The sequence below is a fragment of the Ictidomys tridecemlineatus genome, chromosome 12 (assembly GCF_052094955.1).
Source record: "Ictidomys tridecemlineatus isolate mIctTri1 chromosome 12, mIctTri1.hap1, whole genome shotgun sequence".
Lineage (NCBI taxonomy): Eukaryota > Metazoa > Chordata > Mammalia > Rodentia > Sciuridae > Ictidomys > Ictidomys tridecemlineatus.
Genome location: NC_135488.1, coordinates 21,340,124 through 21,360,342, shown reverse-complemented (window position 1 = coordinate 21,360,342; position 20,219 = coordinate 21,340,124).

Sequence of the window (20,219 nt, the reverse complement as noted above, 5' to 3'; positions counted from 1 at the left end):
ATATACAGATTGGTGAACATTTGGGTTGCCTCCACGTGTTGGTTTTTATGAATAATGCTGCTGTTAACATTAATGTATAAGTTTCTGTGTGGCCCTATTTTCATTTCTCTTGGATAAATGTCTAGGAATGGGTTTGTTGGGTCTTTGGTCTTCTAGGTTTAGGAGTTTGAGAAACTGCGAACTGTTTCCAAGTAGCTATACCATGTTAAATCCCCACCATCAAGTGTTTGAGGGTTCCAATTTCCAACTTCTTCACAGTCTCAACAATGGCTTCATTGTCTTTTTGATGATGTCATAATTTTTATTTACATTTTCCTAGTGATGAACGCTATTAAGCATATTTTTGTGTATTCAATCACCATTTCTATGCCTTCATTAGAGAAATAACTGTTCAAATACTTTTCTATTTTTTTAATTGGATTTTTGTCTTCTATTTTAGGTTTAAAATAGTTCTTTATATATTTTGGACACAAGTCCCTTATCAGGTATATGATTTACAAATTGGATTTTTAAAAAAAATTTAATTTCTGCCAAGTTTTCTGATGTATAGGATTGAAAGTTCTACCACTGACAATCATAAACAAGTATGGTGATCCATTCCAAGTGGAGAGGGCTCTTCATTGACACGTGAAGAGTCACCTACAACAGGACTTCAGATAATGTGAAAGGGAAGTGCAAGCATATACAGATATGGGCTGGATTCCTGTTGTACTATCCCAATTTTCAATTTACTTAGCAAAAGCTTCAGAAAACTGTCAAGTGTCAAAGTCTGTAGCATGTCGACAAAAATCTGTGAAAGGGTGTAAGTAAATGAATAGTCGATAAAAATGTGCAGTATTAAAAACAATGATCTGCAGTGGGAGACTGAAGTGCTATAGCAACTGAGCATGAGAAAACTAGCAGATTTGACTGAGGGGAAGTCATAATTGCAACACTTTGCTATTGACAGATGGGGGCCCAGAAGGTAGCTTGGAGTCAAAACAGAGCACCAAACACAGGAATAACTTGTGAAAGAGTAGATGAGATCAAATGCATGTTTATAAAAAGATAATTATTTTAGAAGAGGCTCTAAATAAAGGTTCCTCAGCTGTGAGAGTTCAAAGCAACAATTATTTTCAGTCTCTTGATTTTTCTGTTCCTGACATTGATGGTCTGGTGGAGAGCTATGACATTTTGCTGCTTCCTTACAAAAATATGACAACTGTTCTGGGTAAAAGCTAAAATAAAAATTTAAAAATCACCCTCACCTACAGATTCGTAGTTGTAATCTCATCACTCTCTCATTCATTCATAAGTGTCTAATAAAGAATTTTGTGTGCCTAGAACTTTTCTAAATGCTGGGGATAAAACACCCACAAAGACATAGTGACCTCTAGCAGCTTATAATTCAGTGGGGGAGATAAGAAACAAAAACATGATTGCATGTAGCACATGGAGGAAAAAAATGCAACAACACACTGTTGTTGCCTGAAGTCTGGAGTTACTACTAGCTCTTGGTGGAATCATTAGTGAGTTTGATGAGCTAAAGTATAATGATTTACAGGAGAGAAAAGAATGTCTCCCTTGCAAGTAGAAGGTATATGTCTCTTCATGGGACTGTGTCAGCTCTCCATGGAAAAAAATATAAACTAGGTTATCAAGGCTGGGTACCTCCTGAGAGGAGGGGTAGGGGGAAGCAGGCTGCATGGTTTTTGCTACTCCTCTTTCATTTACCATGACATCAAATGGAAAGACCTCAGACCCTGAAGCCAACTGCCTTGGTTTAAACCTTGGCTTTGCCCCTTAGAGGATGTGTGACCTTGGGTGAATGGCTAACCTCCTCTGTGCCTTAACATTCTCATTTGGAAAAAGGGGATAAAAATAGCACCTAAATTTGAAGACTGTTGTGTTTTCAATGTGAATAAACATGTGGGAAATTTTAGGACAGGATCTGAATTACAGAATGTACTGAAGGATTTGAGTCTTTGTTCAGATTGAGCACCTCAATGGAGAGTTTTCTCAATAAATTTGTGTGGGGGGGGTGCCTGAGGGAGACCAGGGAAGTCATTCTTTATGGGACTTTATTGCATAAATGGCAAGAAAGCAAATTCACCACCCATAACCTTAGGAAGAGGGCATCTGTGTTTGCCTGGAGCAATTGCCAAGTGACATTTGGGGAGGAACTGTTTTTTTGTTTTGTTTTGTTTTTTTCATTCCACCAAAATGTCTTGACAGCCTACACATGTCTCATTATTGTGTTTTACTTTATGAAATTTGTGCCGATATGGGATTATATTATTTGTGTACCTGTGCATTATCTCTTTCTGCATGAGAATATAAATTCTGTGAGTGCAACTTGAAGGGCCCTGGTTTTAGTCCCAGGATCTATGACCATGTGTGTCGCAACATCCATGGAGGAAAAATATTTTCTGAATGGATTCATGCCCAATTACGTGCTAGTGTTGATGGTGGAAAACTTCCACATGCTATAAGTCAATTTTTTTATCCCTATGACCAAAACACCTGATAATAACAATTAAAGAAGGAAAAGTATACTTGGCTCATGGTTATAGAGGTCTCCGTCCATATGGGGATGATTCTAGTGTTGTGAGCTCCAGGTGAGTCAGAACATCAAGGCGGCCAAGTGGAACAAAGGAAAGCAGCTTCGGACACTGTAACAGGAAGAAGAGAGAAGGTCCTCCCTCACCACAGGCAAAATACCAACAATAAATATCCACCTCCAGTGACCTATCTCCTTGAGTCACACCGCACCTACCTGCAGTTACCACCCAGTAAATCCAGATTAGTGGATTAATTTACCAATTAAGTCAATGTTCTCATAATCCAATCATTTCACCTCTAAACTTTCTTGCACCTTCACACACGAGCTAATGAGGAACAACACAGATCCCAACCATAACATATGACTCATTCATTCATTCAGTAGTGTTTAAAGAATAATTTCATGTATCTGAAACTTAGCTAATTGCTGAGGCTAGAATAGCAACCAAAGTACAGTGCCCTCTAGTTCTACGGCCTCCATCCCTTCCCTTCTGGATGGAAAGAGGTTATGTGAACATGGATCCACAGATAAATATTTGATTAGGAAGAACCAGCATGTCCACCCCCTCTCAGTGGAGACAAGCTGTCTCAGTTGCCCACGAGTTTAGTATCCTCATCTCTGAGCACAATATCGTCTTGTTGTGGAGGTGATGGCTTTTCCTGAATAGACTAATGCAACATCTGGGCTCACATAGAGGCAAGCTCTGTGGTATCAAAGCAAAGTATAACTCAGATGTTTACATTCTATGTGCATCAGCTTGAATATGCCTCTCCTTCTGTGTGGATAACATGCTCAGTGCTAGAGGCAAGTACTGGAAAATTAACTTCACCACTCAATGACTGAGTTCATATTGCAATTCAGATATCCAAGGGTTTTTCCTAGACTTTTCTTCAAAAACAGAAAAGAGCAAAGCTAACAAAACAAGATGTTTTCTCGTGAGATGTCTTTTACACTAGATTTTTCAGATGGAATAAAGTTAGAATTTGGCTTACCCTATTTATTTATTTATTTTTACTGCTTTAAAAATTCTGTACCCCTCAAAACAAGAAAATACTGAAATAATTATGGATTTTTAAAAGGCCCCGGATATTGTGTTTAAATTTGGTTTTAGACCATCTTGAAAGGTGTAACTGCTGTCTCTCTGTGATTACGTTCTCATTTTGCTGTGCTCATCAATTGCCCCCAAAATGGAAATTAGGTGCTTGACATTATTCTGAATACTTCAAATCTAGTTTGGCAAATTTGGGAGAAAAATGCTCTATTAATTCTACTATATGGCTAGGGAAATGAGTCAAAAATTAAGGAAATTTCCTATGATCTTATAGATAGTAAGATGGTAAACCAGAATTTGGACTTTGCTCCATCTGAACAGAGAATGAGTATTTCTTAAGTGCCACATGTTTTTCTTTTTCCCTTGTCCTAGATCTTCCAGAGAGTTCCCTCCTGTCACCTCCTTTCAAAGACCTCCAAGGGTCTCTTTCAAGACATCTCTATCCAACCTCAGAAAGCAAGTGTGCAATGATGAGCTTCCTTGAGATATAAATGCAAAGGAGCTGTTTATTTAAATCACATTTTTATTTTGTCATTTTAGGTACATTTTTGCTCTGCTAAAATAAGGTCTTCTTTTTCTAACTTCTCTCCCTATAGCTGGACAGCTGACAGACCTTGATGAAAAATATGTGTAACTACTCTCTTTGACTTTTTGTTGTTACTTGATACAGTCCTTCTTGTTTGGGTTCACTTCCTTGAAAAATATTTTTACATAAATGTTTCATCACAGGGAAAAATGAATCTTTTCTTTTGAACAAAAGGGAAAAAGACATCCTATTAAGTGTTACCTTAAAAAGGATGGAGGCTTTCTTGGAGAAAATTGGTATGAACTGCAAAAATTGGAAGACAACGTGACACTATTGGTAACAAAAATTTTGAAATATTTTCAAGCTGGCGTTACTACTGCCAGTGCAGTATTGCAGATATGAAGATCTTTACTGATATTCTAGAAATTGTTAGCAGAGATCCACTGCTAACCAAGGATGGGAAGAATGTCACACTTGAATCCTTAAAGAAGACATAATACCTTCACCTCCAAACTGTTTTCTAAGAACTTAAATTCTAGATCATTTCTAGGTCATGCTAATTTGGAAAGGGGAGGGGGTGCTTATTTCAAATTAAGTACATGGAAGTTCTTATATGAAGATCAGTAGGCATTACACTTCTGAGTTTCTAACTAGTTAGAAGCTCTGTAAGTCTCCATGACTGCAAATCCTGACAGCACTATGTTTTCACTTATTATTACTACCATTATTGGTATCAGAGATTGAACCCCGGGCCCCTTCACCACTGAGCAATTTCACCAGTCCGTTTTATGTTTTATTTGGAGATAGGACCTCACTAAGTTGAATAGGGGCTCCTTAAGTTGCTGAGGCTGGCTTTGAACTTTCAATCCTTTTTCCTCAGCCTCCTCGAGCTGCTGGGATTTACAGGCATGTGCCACTGCACTCGGCTTCCACTCTTATTTTAACAACAGAGAATTTATATAAGACATTTTAGTGAACAATTTTCTAATGATATCAAGTTTTCCCCTTAAGCTCTGACACGTATGTAAGAAATATTTCTTCATAGATTACTTTATTTTGACTGCTCATTTTTTTCTTTTTCTTTTATGTTTTCTAACTGTGTATGCCATCAACCCTTTATGTTTTATCTATTTTGACACAAGGTCTTGCGAAAATGCCAAGACTGGCCTTGGAAAGTATTGCCATAGAGAAGGCCAGGACACTTGCTGTCCAATTTCCTGGGAGAATTTTGTCCACTCTGTCCTATAGCTCCCAGAGCACATCTTTATAGTAATCCACAAGGGATATTGTCAGCAGGTTACATTATCAGGAAAACCAATGATCATTAACAATTTCATTGTGGGTTTTTTTTTTTAGCTTAATTTTTGTTGTTGTTGTTTCCAAATCATGGTAAAACATTCACTGTTTTCTTTACCTCTTAGTGGCTGCTAAGAATATCACACATAAATGTTTCCTCCCTAGGACCAAAAGCAGTGGTGTTATCTAGTATAGTTGGAATCTGAAGTCATTTTTTTACATAACCTCTCCTACTTAAAAACAAGCAGTAATCGTGAATGATATTTAATAATTTCTGGACGTTGACTTTAACTTTAAAACACATAATTATTAATTAAGAACACTAGAGTTTTTCTAGCATTTATTTGTATACAAACTAAAATTTGTACTTACCAAATAAAAATATTGTGTCTTCTGGGTCTTGCTGTTTCACTGTTTTACATGGTCAATACAAATAAAGTCTCCAAAAAATTTTCCCTAGTAAATGACCTCCATTTGTCTCATGGTATCACAGTATTACACTATAGTTTATTTAAAACCTACTGTTAAACTAAAGGATCTCTAGGCTCACAGAAATTGAAGAAAAGAACTGCGGCTGAAGTAATGATTTTGACTTATTTCAAACTGTTACATGCTTTTATTTATTTATTTATTTTTGTACTAGAAAACGAGACTAGGGTGCTCTGCTACAGAATTACATCCCCAGTTCCTTTAAGGTTTTATCTATTGTGACGCAAGGTCTTGCTAAATTGCCAAGACTGGCCTTGAATTTGCAATAATCCTGCTCGGCTTCCCAAATTGCTAGGATTTGGGCATGGACAACAATACCCGGTTTAGAAACTTATTTTGGAAACAAATGTAGGTGTGGAATTCGCTATGATAGTACTGTGTTAACTAGTTCTTCAATTGAAAGCCATGTGGAATACAATTTTTATTAAAGATAAGTAATAAAATATATGAGAATTGCATAACCTATGGCATATGTTATTAAGACTTGAAAGTAACTACAGAAAAGGTTGGGACTTAGACCAACAGTAATTTTACCTATGTATGAAAATGCACCCCTATGGTTTGCATTCTGGGTGAGCCGTGATCATCCTCAACTACCCACACATACATTTTTGCTCAATGTCCACACTGGCTTCAGGGCATTTCTTATATGCATTACGTTTTTCCAAACTTTATAGAAATTTCACAGTCACTTCTGCACAGTCCTCGGAAGAAAGCAGCTCTGCCAATACTTTGAGCTTGGATTTCCAGTCTCCAGGCTGTGAGACAATAAACTTCTGTTACTGAAGCCACTGAGGTCGTCCTGCAATTGGTCCTCCACATCTATGGTTCCACATTCATAGATTTGACCTCCTGTGCATGAAAATTGCAGGCTTCAGATGGTCGTGTCTGGGGCTGAACACCTACACTGTCATTATCCCTTCAACCACACGGTGCAATTGATAATGTCTCGGCATTATCAATCACCTAGAGATGACTCAATACCTCCAGGAGGATGTGCATAGTTTGCACTTTCTATGAGAGCCTTAATTGAGCACCTGTGGATTCTGGTGTCCAAGTGGGGTCCTGGACCCCATCTTTTGCAGATGCTGAGGGATGACTGTACTTTGATGGCAATGTTAACAAATGAATATACTAACCAGGAATACGCATACATGCAAAGTAAAGAAGCTAGATACATCATCTACGCAACTGTCTTATTTTCAGTTTTCATGGTCCTCTCACTGTGGTTTGACAGCATCCTGACCACTTCTGATGGCCTTTCTACCACACAGCCACCATGTGTTGGAACACCCCTCTCCAACTGTGTGCCTCTGACTCTCAGCACACAACTTGCCATGGGTATTATTTTTTAAATTACAAATTAGAAAAAGGGCTGTTTGAGTGGATCTGTGTCAGCCCCCAAATTTAAATTACCCTTATTCCTGTCTTCTATTTTAAGAGAGGAAACTGTTCCTTGCAGTATTGAGAGCCAAATCCAGTTGCCTGTGCTCCAAATCACATTTCCTTTGTAAATTTTTCAGTAATGCAATCTACTATCACCGCTCCCTTTGCTTCTAACATACCTTGAGCCCCATCCCTGTTCTTTCCTTCAATATAAAATAGTGCTGTAGCAATATCTATCATTAAAAGAAAAAAAAGAGAAAGAAATGCAAGCCTCCTATTTCTCTTCATGGGAGAGTGGGTGGGGCTCCTTCTTCCTTTCTTACTGTATACAAATCAACAAGTTGGGCACAAGATATGGGTTATATCATGGAGGCTCCAAACAGCATTGAACAGGGACTGAGATGCTTCAGAGGAGGAAGGTGAACAGCGAGTCTCACCATGGACTGGCTTTCTCCCTGTGGCTGATCTGTTTCTGTATCTGCTGTTTGTGAACAGTGCGTGACAAAACAGGGTCCAAGCAGAGCAGTCCTCTGATGGAGTGGAGGGAACAGCGTGTCATGAACGGCCATATCATGAAATTTCACACATGATCACAAAAGCAGTAAGTATTCATACATACGGCAAAATGGAGGAATCGCAAAGAAGTCATGTTGGGAAAAAGAACAGAGAAAAAAATATGGTCCTTATGACTCCATTTGTAGGAAGACTACAAAGAAGTGAAACTAGTCCATGATGACCGAGGTCCCTACAGTGCCTTTAAGAATACCGACGTGGAAGGGTTACAGTCCCAGCTGTGTTTTCATCTGTGTGGTGGCTAGTGGGGAGTACAAAGGCTAAACAGTGATCATACTTGGGTTTTTAAGCCTCAATAAAACCAAATGTTAGAAGAAATGAAGAAACAAGAAAACGTAAAAAAAAAAAATCCACATCCTAAGTTTATCAATATCTTTTGAAATCACAAACTTCTGTAAAGAATGATGCTTGTTTTCCATTGTCAATTGATTTCTTTATGGGATCCACCTGGCGGTGACACTACCTTCATAGTCAGTACTTCTTACGCAGCTCACCTATGGATGCCGGGTCCAGCACAGCACATGGTCTTCACTTCTATCCTCACTTTATTAGTGATGAGTTCATTATTATTGAAAGTGATTTTAAATTGGTCTTCATAGTACTACTACATCTTTCCTTCTTTTCTTTTTCTGCCATCCTTACTTCCTCAAAGCTTCCTTCTGACATCATCTGCCTTGGTTCATTTCTAAAACCCGTGGTGCTCAACACTGGCTGCCTATTTAAATCACCTGGGGTGGGTATGGCAATGTAAAAAGGCTGATGCCTGGATCCCTCTTAGAAAGTTAAATCAGAATTACTTGAAGAAGAATCTAAATCCTTTAAAAATAGTCCGTATTATTTTAATGAGAATTTTGAGTTTAAAACTATAGAATTATGTATTTGTATTTCCCAGAAGTTTTGTCCTCTGAAGTGCTATCTTCTTTTTAAATTTTTAATAAATTTATTTATTTTAATTAGGTATACATGATAGCAGAATGCATTTTGATTCATTGTATACAATTGCAGCACAACTTTACATTTCTCTGGTTGTGCACCATATATGGTCACACCATGTGTGCAGTTCTACATGTATCTAGGGTAATGCTATCCATCTCATTCCACCATCTTTCATGCTCCCATTCACCCTCCCTCACATTTGCCCAGTCAAAGTTCTTCCATGTTCCCTATGCCTCTTCCCTCCCTGTTATGGATCAGCATCCACATATCAGAGAGAACATTTGGCCTTTAGTTTGGGGGATTGGCTTACTTCGCTTAGCATGATATCTCCAAATCCATCCATTTACCTGCAAATTCCATAATTTTATTCTCTTTTAATGCTGAGTAATATTCCATTGTGTATAGATAGCACAGTTTCTTTATCCATTCGTCTATTGAAGGGCCTCTATGTTGCGTCCACAGTTTAGCTACTGTGAATGGAGCTTCTATAAACATTGATATGGCTGTGTTACTATAGTATGCTGATCTTAAGTCCTGTTATTTTCTAATAATGAATGATCACCTGGTGTAATCTCAACCTTGCCCATTGTATTAGTAAGATAGGCTAAGTTTTGATGTTATGACAATACAGTCCTATGTTTTCAATAGCTTAACACATGAAGATTTATGTCTTGCCAATGTAAAGTCTTTCCTCATCCACTGACTCTCCAAAATTGCTCTCTTCCAGTAGTATCTTCCAAATCCACCTTTCTTGCCTTTTGTAGTGACCACATGAAGAACACTGGTGCAGAAGAGGAGAGTTGGAAGGCTCTCGGCTGGATATTAATGCTTCAACATGGAGGTATCAACATCACTTCCACGCCTAGCTGAAGTAGTCACATGAGCTCATCTAGTTAGAGGATGTGCAGGAGACTGCTCGTAATTGAGAAGTATATTTCTATCATACTCCTTTTGCATAGCCTTTCCCAAATAAGTGTATGTAGTACAAATCAATAAGTCCTTTGCTATTCCCTCTTTTTTCCTACTTCTTTCTGTCACTGTGACCCTCCTACTTCCCATGCTCTTCTCTCAAGTCCTCAGCTCCATTCTCAATACATTCTAAATGTATTTCTTCCTTTCTGTAGCATGCAAATATGCAAGTCAGTTTACTGCATTATAGTCCCTAGGAGAAGCTCTTTCTCATCCGAGGAACATCAGGTCTCTCTATTATTATTATACCATCCATAGAATATACGATAAAATGAGGCTAATTACCTTCTTTTTTTTCTTGGGAGGGTTATTTGCTTCTTTTATCAATTTAATGTGTCTTCTTAAATTCCAGAAATTACTTGAAACTCACATATTGTAGAAATGACCAAAATGGAAAGGCCCTGGAGAGTTGTTGCTTGATTTTGGAGCTAGAAGAGCGGTTAAATTTAGGATTTGTCTAGTAGTGTTTGTCTGTCACATATGGTTCATGGCATTACCAGAGCTGGCAGCATGAGGACCGTCCTTGTGGCATACATCAGCCAGTTTCTTCCCTCCCTGAGCCTAGGATGGAGGGACATAGATGCAATGTGCATGTCAGATAGGAAGGACTCCCTGTGTTCCCTTGCAGCATAACATAGATGGCAGTTAGTAATATGGATACGTTACAATGCAGAGCAGACTGTCTATCTGAATATGAAGTCTGAAGATGAACCACACTCAAGGATAGCTTGAGTATCAGAAAATGGACAGGTATTTTTCCTAATTTTCTTTTCTTTCTTTTTTTTTTCTTCTTCTTTTTTTTTTTTTTTTTTTTTTGACCCACTAAACTGTATCTTTGCACTTTGGTTGTGTTGTGTCCCAGAACGGAAGTCCTAGACTCTTAGACTATCCAATTTCTATCCTATCTCTAATATCCTGCTAAATTTCTTCCTTCCTGATTTCTTCTTTTTGTAATGATTTAGTTTTACTAAAAATGCTGTCTGCATCTCAGAACATAAAACTTTAAGGCATATTATCATATTTTTTTTAAAGAGAGAGTGAGAGAGAGAGAGAATTTTTTAATATTTATTTTTTAGTTTTCGGCGGACACAACATCTTTGTTTGTATGTGGTGCTGAGGATGGAACCTGGGCCACACGCATGCCAGGCGAGCGCGCTACCGCTTGAGCCACATCCCCAGCCCATATTATCATATATTTGTTATAGTTTCACAGGTTATAATGTAAATATTCTATAAAACATTGAATCTCTCTCTTTCTCTCTCTCTCTCTCTCTCTCTCTCTCTCTCTCTCTCTCTCTCTCTTTCACACACACACACAAACACACACACACAAACATACACTTTATCAAATAATTCAAGAACCTCTGAGAATCTCTTGGACAAAATTAAGGGTTCCACCTTTAATATCAATGTGAATCTGGATTTTATTTCATATAATTCAACCAAATCCTATATGTCACAACAGAATTACATGCAGACACAGATATGAGAATCCAACCATCTTTCATGAAGCCAAACATTAAATATATTTATGCAAATGTAAGACAATATTATTCACTTCACTGACTGTTTTTGTTTTGAAACACATAGTGTTATGGTTTGGATGTCAGACGTCTCCCGAAAGCTCACAGGTGAGACAATGCAAGAAGGTTTAGAAGAGAAATGATTGGGTTGTAAGAGTCTTAACCCAATCAGTGAGTTAATTCCCTGACAGGGGTTAACTGAGTGGTAACTGAAGGCAGGTAAGGTGTGGATGGAGGAGGTGGGAATTAGAGCCATGGTTTTGGAGTGTATATTTGTATCTGGCAAGTGGAGACCTCTCTCTGCTTGCTGATATCATGATGTGATCTGCTTCCCTCTCTCACACTCTCCCCACATGATGTTCAGCCTCACCTCAAGCCCTGACAAGTGGAGCTGGCCTTCTATGGACTAAGGCCTCTGAAACCATGAGCCTTCAAATAAACCTTTTCTCCTCTACAATTGTGTTGGTCAGGTCTTTTAATCACAACAGCAAAAAAAAAAAAAAAAAAAGCTGACTAAAACACATAGTTGTTTTAAAAATTTTCTTGTGTAAATTTATTATTTATTATGGAGTCATGGTTATTTTAAATGAAATTAACACATGATATATAAAGTTAGTTTTAATTTCCAATATTTCAAATATCAAGAGATATAATACACAAAAGCTCTTTGGAGTCTTCGATCATTTTTAAGAATCTAAAAGCAATACTGAGACAAAAATGGGAACTTCTCACGTTGAGAACAAGGGTAGAAAACTCCTGCTCTAGTTTATTGTAACCTTTCTTCCCCCCTTATAAAACTAAGACAGCTCTGCAGATAACCATCATGTACAAAGACTGAAAGTTCCTACACAGACCGAGTGCAGTCTGATGCTGTGGACGTGAAGCCCCAGACTTTTTGATGTGGACAAAGTGTCATTGATTTCAGGCAGTCTTGAGACGGATCTCTGCATGTGTTGGAGGCCGTGAGAAGAAACAGGGAGGCTGTGATGGGCAGAATCCAGCAGGAGTCCAAAGTTATGCTGCTTCTACCCCATGGCTCCACCCGTCCAGGAACCTTAAGTCATCTGGCATGGCTGCCTCCAGAGTTTGGGCAAGAGCCCAGGGGAGGGTGAGGAAGGCAGGCAAAAGATGGCCCCCACGTTGCTTCAGATCTCCCCGTGGGCATCAAGGGACTGGTGGGATAGGAAACCCCTGGAGTGGGAAGACAGACGCTCCAGAGGGTGACTGTCACCTGAAATAAGAGGGCGAGAAAGAAACACCTAAGGGAAGCGTCTTCTAAGAAGGAGAATATAACTCTAACTGGAGCTCAAAAGAGAGCTTTCTGACCCAAAGCCTATATTTTCTTTGCATGGATTATTTATTTGAAGACACGCACTGCTCTTTTATAAATGCTTAATTTAGCAGAGAAGATTCATGATGTTTGTCGCTTGCCTTTTGTACACAGACAGATCTATAACTGGGACTGCTTCTTCTAAGTGTTTCTTTTATACACTCTTCTTAAACGCACTTATCCATTTCAACTAATTAAAACATCCATTTTATCTATTACCTGCCCATGTTTTTCCTGACAACATAAAGCTGTCTTCCTCTGAATATGTTTATTCTCTTTTAAATCTTCGCCTTGACCTTCAATCTCCCTACAAACTCATCTCATTTTTTTTTATTTTCACTTTCAAATATTTCCCCAAATTCCAAGATAATAATGTAGACATGTATGAATAGAAAACTGAATTCTCAGCCACAGGACTAACATCTGCAACTCTCCAACTGTTTGATCTTAAATATTCTCTCCACCTTTCTGTGACTCAAGTATTTGATTTGTAAAATTATTTTAATAATATACAATTTTTCATATCTCATAGAACATCTGAGAGGATAAAAGATTAGAGAGTATATGAAACTATTTTAGATAAAAGCAATGTACTGGTAAATAGGCACCATGCATAATATTGTCATTATACTGCATTACTCAGACATTATGTTCTGACCTCTGTGCTGTCATTTATTCTCCTCAAGCTATAGTTCCCTTGTTTGCACAAGCAAAACCTTCATTTATTTACTCAATAGCTTTTAGTGAATTATTGACTATGATTCAACCATGGGGGGATTGCAAATATAAGGAAATAGAACTTCATGACTCTGTTTATCATGGAGAATCCACAAAGTGATTCCTAAGACGAAAATACATGCTGTAGGTATCAGCAAGGACAAGTTAGGATCTGCTACAGTAATAAATAACCTCACATCTCAGTGGCCTAACCTTATACTGTAGTTAATCTCTAAAGACAGCCAAGAGTTATTTCTCTTCTCTCTGTATGTCCATGATGAACCTCCCAAGAAGATATAGAAACTTGCTTTGACTCTAGACTGGCCTTGTGAGTAGCTTTATTCAATAATATGTGATGGTCCAAACTTCTTTCTTGGCAGGACTGACATTTTTCTCTCTTGGAACATGGCCACCATCCTATAAGAAAATTGTATAGAATGTCCCTGGAGGATGAGCCCATGTGAAGGAAAGAAAACAAGTGGAGGAGGGAGATCACATGGAAAGAGACATACTGTGTGGAAGAGAACTAAAACACTCACCCCAACCACAGTGAGCCTGGGTGAGATCGGCTCACCTTCCCAGCAAGCCCACAGGTCCATGAGAAATTATGGATTGCTCTTCTTTGAACTATTTCATTTCAGGCTGGTTTTTTTTTTTTTGTGTGTGTGTGTGCAGCAATTAAATAAACATAGTACAAAAGGTTCTTGTCACTGATCATACCTGCTTATTGTGGGGTGGCAGGAAAGTTCTACTCTACAGTCACAAAGAAACCCAGATTAACAAAGACACCACCATTTTATAGGTATCTGATAGGTAAAACGGGCCCAATCCATCACTGAAACAGAGGGAGAGAGTAAGTAAATGTGCTTATGCATTAAAAATGACCCCTGTCATTTCTGCTCCCTATGCCTTCACTCTATAAATGTGGTGATTTGTCTCCAAATAACTGCAAAGGGCCAAAGCTGTGTATTCTGCTCTTGTGCCCTGAAAGGAGAGGAAAACAAAATGCAGGTGAGCACTGGAGTCGTCTCTCATGGCGCCTCACGGTGCTGTTCACAGTGGTAGGATAAACACAGACATGTCTTACCCTGGGTCAGGAAGCCTCTTAGTTGAGCTAAGAGCACAGCTTCAGGTCAAAGAATAAAAAGCAGGAGGTGACAAAGGCCGAAGGTGAGGGCTATCCAGTGAAAGGGACAGTGCATTCTGCAGTATGCAGAGAGGCCTGAGGAGGGATGGCATATTCCAAAAGTAGTACAGAGGGCCCGTGGTTGCGGTGTAAGCTGAAAACCTAGAGACCAGGGTGGACGGGCAAGTTCCTGCCATCTTTGAAAGGGTCTCACCGTATGTCCTACTCTGCAAACCACAGAAATTCCCTTGGAAGATTTAAAAAGAGGAGCAAAGGGGACAGATAGATTTTAAGGAAGAAATCCCACCAGTGGAAAGTGGGTTGAAATGAGGAAAGTAGATGGCGACAAAAAATCATGATGGTATCAGAACATATCTTGAAGCATTAATAGAGAAGCGATGTGAACGGCAGATTCAAAAGGTCATTCTACTTTAGTAGAATCGGTGAGCGTGAGTGACCACTGGGAGAGGACAGATTGAAAATAAGGGAGGGGGAGGAGCCAGAAGGAATCCCTGGATCTGTTGCTTATGAGATGCTCTGGGAACACGGGACAGAGATGAGGTTTCTGATGGGAAGGGAGAAAAGGACCCAGAGTTTCACTTGGGGGATCTGAGGCTTGAGATGCCCGTGGTGCGCACAGAGGAAAGGTGATCCATAGTTGAGCAGGGAACCTTGAAGTCAGGATATCAGGGAACAAGCTCAGAGGGAAAAACTCATTCAGGAAGGGGAGGATGCTAGTCCAGAGAGAAGCCACCACGAAGTGGAGAATGGAGAAGTGGCAGCCTGGAGAAGGGTCACCCTGAGGGAATTTCCTGGGGTCACCCTGAGTTCACAGAGGTTGAACTAGAGGAATGATCACGATGATGGCTGTGGCTAGTGGCCCTCCTTCTAATTTACTCCCCATCTTCATCTGAACTGGCATTCTCCATAAGACATGAATTCCCCCAAATAAAAGCTCGTATCTATGTTTCATCCACTTTTGAAAAATGTTGATTTGAGCCAGGCACGGTGGCACACACACCTGCAATCAGTGGCTTGGGAGGCTGAGGCAGGAGGATCGTGAGTTCAAAGCCAGCCTCAGCAACTTACAGGACGTGTCTCCAAAAGGAATATGAGACCAGGCTGGAAATGTGGCTCAGTGGTTAAAGTGCCCCCGGGTTCCATCTCTACGACCAAAAAAAAGAACAATTTTAGTTGAGGATAAGGTCTTTAAAAAATTGCGCATCTTAAAAAATGCACTGAGATTCTATACTGTAGGGGTTCAGAGATTTCACTCCATTAGAATTATTCGTTAAAAACAAATGAAAAAATAGGGGCTGGGGTTGTGCCTCAGCGGTGGAGTGCTCACCTTGCGTGTGCGAGGACCTGGTTTCCATCCTCAGCACCACATGAAAATAAATAAATAAAAGTGAGGGTATTGTGTCCAACAACAACTAAAAAATAAATATTTTTTTAAAAATGAAAAGATTTGGGGACAAGTGCATAGAGTACTGCATACATGGCATATATTAAGGGCTAGGCGCAGGAGTGGCAAACCACTCCCCAGTGCTAGGCGCAGGAGTGGCAAACCACTTGCCCCACAGGCACAACCCTGGGCATGAGGCCACGTGTTGCAGTCCCTGCACTTGCTACATGGTCCACCCCTAGACTGGTAGCTGCAGGGACAGTTGGCCAGCAACTTCACTGGTGGCTGCTTGTCATCTGCTTAGCTGCTGCCTGAGTATATAGACATGGTAACTGCACAGTAAAATCAGACCTGCTTCCTGCTTGGTCTCTGGAGGTCTTGATGAGTGACTCTGCAGCCACACTCTCCTGTACCCTGTTCCGTGGACCTCTTCACTGGACAAGAGAAAGCCCATGCAAAAAAATCGTATTTTAGCTTCTCATTCCCTATAGAATAAGATAGAGATGTTTGCCTGAATCCGATTTCTAAATTGAGTCACTAAGTAATTCAATCCAAAGTAGAGAATCACACTTTCCTTCAGTGTTTTCATTGAGATCAAGTTGAAGGTTATGCTGTGGCTGAGCGCATTACCAACTGCCCAGGACAGTTCCTTCCTTGTCCTCTGTTGGAAGGATAGGGTTTACCAAAGTCTGCTTGAGGCCTGTGGTTATTTTGATGTCGCCTGTCTCATGCCATGAGACAGGAAAATGTGCACTTGAGCCAAATTACACAAGTGTGTGTCCTGGCTTTAACATTAATGTGTACCTGGGTTTCAAAAAAAGGAAAAACAAAAACCCAAATTCCTTTCTTTTTTGGGGGGGATTCAGCCCTAACACCATTTCATTTAAGTTTCAGAGGTTTTAAGTTTCATCAAAGTCAAATTTGTTTATGTAAAATTACATACCAGATGTCCACTGCCATGGAAGTGGTGGATTATTTTAGTGCCAATGTGACCCTGTGGATTCCACAATTATATTCCAAAGCCAGGTTGTTTATAGAAGGTTTCACCAAAGACCATGTAGAAATTTGGTAATATGTGGCCTATGGTTTCGAAGACAGATCACTTTTATGTTTTTTTCCTATCTCCTTTAGAAATTCAGAGCTTGTAAAATTGAAGTTTGAAGAAGTGCAAATTAATGGTGAGATTTTCTATTTTTAAATGTATTCTGATACCCCTTGTTAGCAGCCTGGCACATACTGTTTCGGGTGAGATATAGGAACATAGGCATTAAGCTACACTCTTCTTCTGTAGCCGTGATTGTCAACTTCATGGCACAGCAACCACACCTGAGGGATTTTTAAAAACAAAAATTGCTGAATCCAACCCCTGAGCTTCTGGTTCAACTCTTGGTGACAGCCTGAGAAATTGCATCTCTGCCAAGTTCCCAGATGATGCTATTGTTAGGGGTCCAAAGGTCACACCTTCTCATGCCTGATAAAAACATCTGTTCAAACCAAAGCTGACCAGTAAGACCAATGACCTAATGTATTAGTTACTTTGCCGCTGCTCTAACAAAGTACCTGAAGCCATATAATTTATAAAGAAAAAAGATTTAGTCAGCTCTCAATTTTGAATCTGAAAGTCTAAACAACATGAAACAGATTCTATCAAGATTCCCCTGATTATATCACCAAATGACAGAGGCCATCATGACAGAAAAATGTGTGAGAGGGAGCAATCACAAGGCAAGACAGGAAGTCTAGGGACCAGAGAGGGACTGGTCTTGATCTTTTTGTAGCAACCTGTTCTTGAGAGAATGAACAGAGGGTCCCATGAGAACTACCTAAAGGCTTTCTGAGGACAGCACCTCCAATGACCTGATTAACTTCCATCAGGCTCCACCTCTTTTTTTTTTTTCATATCTCATGTATTCTTTATTTCCTTCCAGAATAATTCTCACCAGGCTTCTGGGGGAACCAACTGTTTTGAGGAATTCTAGAATGCTGGAAATTGCTGAGGGAGAAAAAAAAGCCTGAGAAATAGAAATGATCACCCTTTCCTCCTTTTTTTTTTTTCTAATGCCTGGTTTATTTCTCTTGACATAATGCTCTTCAGTTCCATCCATTTTCCTGCAAGTGACGTAATTTCATTTTTTTTTATTTATTTTTTTTATTGATTGTTCAAAACATTACAGAGCTCAAGACATATCATCTTTCATACATTCGACTCAATTGGGTTTTGAACTCCCCAAATACATAATACAGACTCACTTCTGTTACATACTCACGTTTTTACATAATGGCATATTAGTGACTGTTGTATTCTGCTACCTTTCCTATCCCCTACTATCCCCCCTCCCCTCCCCTCCCCTCCCATCTTCCCTCTCTACCTCCTCTGCTGTTGTTCAGTTCTCTCCCCTTTTTCCCCCCACCCCCTTGCCCCTCATAACCTCTTATAATTTTGTGTATCACTGAAGGTCTCCTACCATTTCCATATGTTTTCCCTTCTCTCTTCCTTTCTCTCTCCCCATTCGTCTTAGTTTACTGGTAGTCTTTTCCTCATGCTCTTCCTTCCTGTTCTATTCTTAGTGGCTCTCTTTATATCAAAGAAGACATTTGACATTTGTTTTTTAGGGCTTGGCTAGCTTCACTTAGCATAATCTGCTCTAATGCCATCCATTTCCCTGCAAATTCTATGATTTTGTCGTTTCTTAGTGCTGCATAATACTCCATTGTGTATAGCTGCCACAATTTTTTTATCCACTCATCTATTGAAGGGCATCTAGGTTGGTTCCACAGTCTAGCTATTGTGAATTGTGCTGCTATAATCATTGATGTGGCCGTATCCGTATAGTGTGCTCTTTTAAGGTCCTCAGGGAATAGTCCAAGAAGGGCAATAGCTGGGTCAAATGGTGGATCCATTCCCAGCTTTCCCAGGAATCTCCATACTGCTTTCCAAATTGGCCTCACCATTTTGCAGTCCCACCAGCAGTGAACAAGTGTGCCCTTTTCCCCACATCCTCGCCAACACTTATTGTTGTTTGACTTCATAATGGCTCAGGCTCCACCTCTTAAAGGCTCCACCCCCTCAACGTTTTCACACTGGGGACCACACTTCAAGTGCCTGAAGCCTTGAGGGAAAACCATAGCACCTGTGGTCTGGGGTGGAAGATGAACTGGTCCAATTAACTGCTTCTTCTCAAGAATTCAAAGCAACACTAGTGATTCATGAGAGGGAAACAGGAGAGGAGGAGCGAGGGAGAGTGTTTCAGCAGTCTGAATATCCAGACCAGTGTCTCTCAAACTGTATTTTGCATCAGAATCATCTGGAAGGCCTTACAATGCAGAGTTAAGAAGTACTACCTTACGCAAATAAACGAAATGAGGGTGCATAATAAGTAAAGAGCAAATGAAACAAATCAGAGAGCTCCAAAAGCTGCCTGTACCCACCAGAGTTCTCCAAAGGAGCAACACTGGCATCAACTGGGAACACATTCAAAAGCTAAATTATCAGGTTTAACTAAACTTTGATGGTGGGGTAATCTATCTATCAAGCTCCCAAGAGGACATTGATGCATGCTGAATTTTGAGAACCTATGAAGAGTGTAGCTGTATGGTTGTAGCAACTCTGACTACAAAAAAAAACTCCAGATCTAATATTTATGAGGAATATTACCAATTAAAAGTGTTTGAATAAATCCTGTTCACTAAAGGTGGCTAGAGACTTTGCTGCTCTGTACAATCAGTTCTACTAACTTAAATTTACTAGGAAATCAGAGCCCCAAAGAGAGATTATCTTCAATGTTCTCAGTTGCTATAAGGGTTAAATAAGCCATTCTATAAAATAATGCAGTTTCCTTCATTGAAAGTAGATAAGCAACTTGTGGATAGCTATCTGCACAGATGTTGTCAAAGGAATTCCTGGAGTGAGCAGGAACTGGGGCCAGATGATACCTTTGGTCTTTCCGAATCTGAGAGTCTCTAACATTTTGCTTTTAGCCATTTTGTTATTTCGGAAAATCAGAAAGTTAAGCTAGGATTAACATCATTCATCCATCGGAAAATTATCCATTGAAAAATTATTCATAAATGTATTTGTATTGTATCTGAATTCTGCTATTTTATATAAACCTCTTTACACATTTCTAATCAAGATTTGGAAAATATCTATGATTAGTCTTGTCCATATGCTTTCTCAATATTTAATACTAAAATATCATGGAAACTCAATGAAAGCAATGGTAAATTAATATTAAAAAATTGCAACTCTATTTCAAACTCTTCTATGAAATCCAGAATCCTATATTCCTCGCTCACTTGAATAAAAACGTATGGCCACCATGGAACTCTAAGCCTTATTCCCGGTGGTCC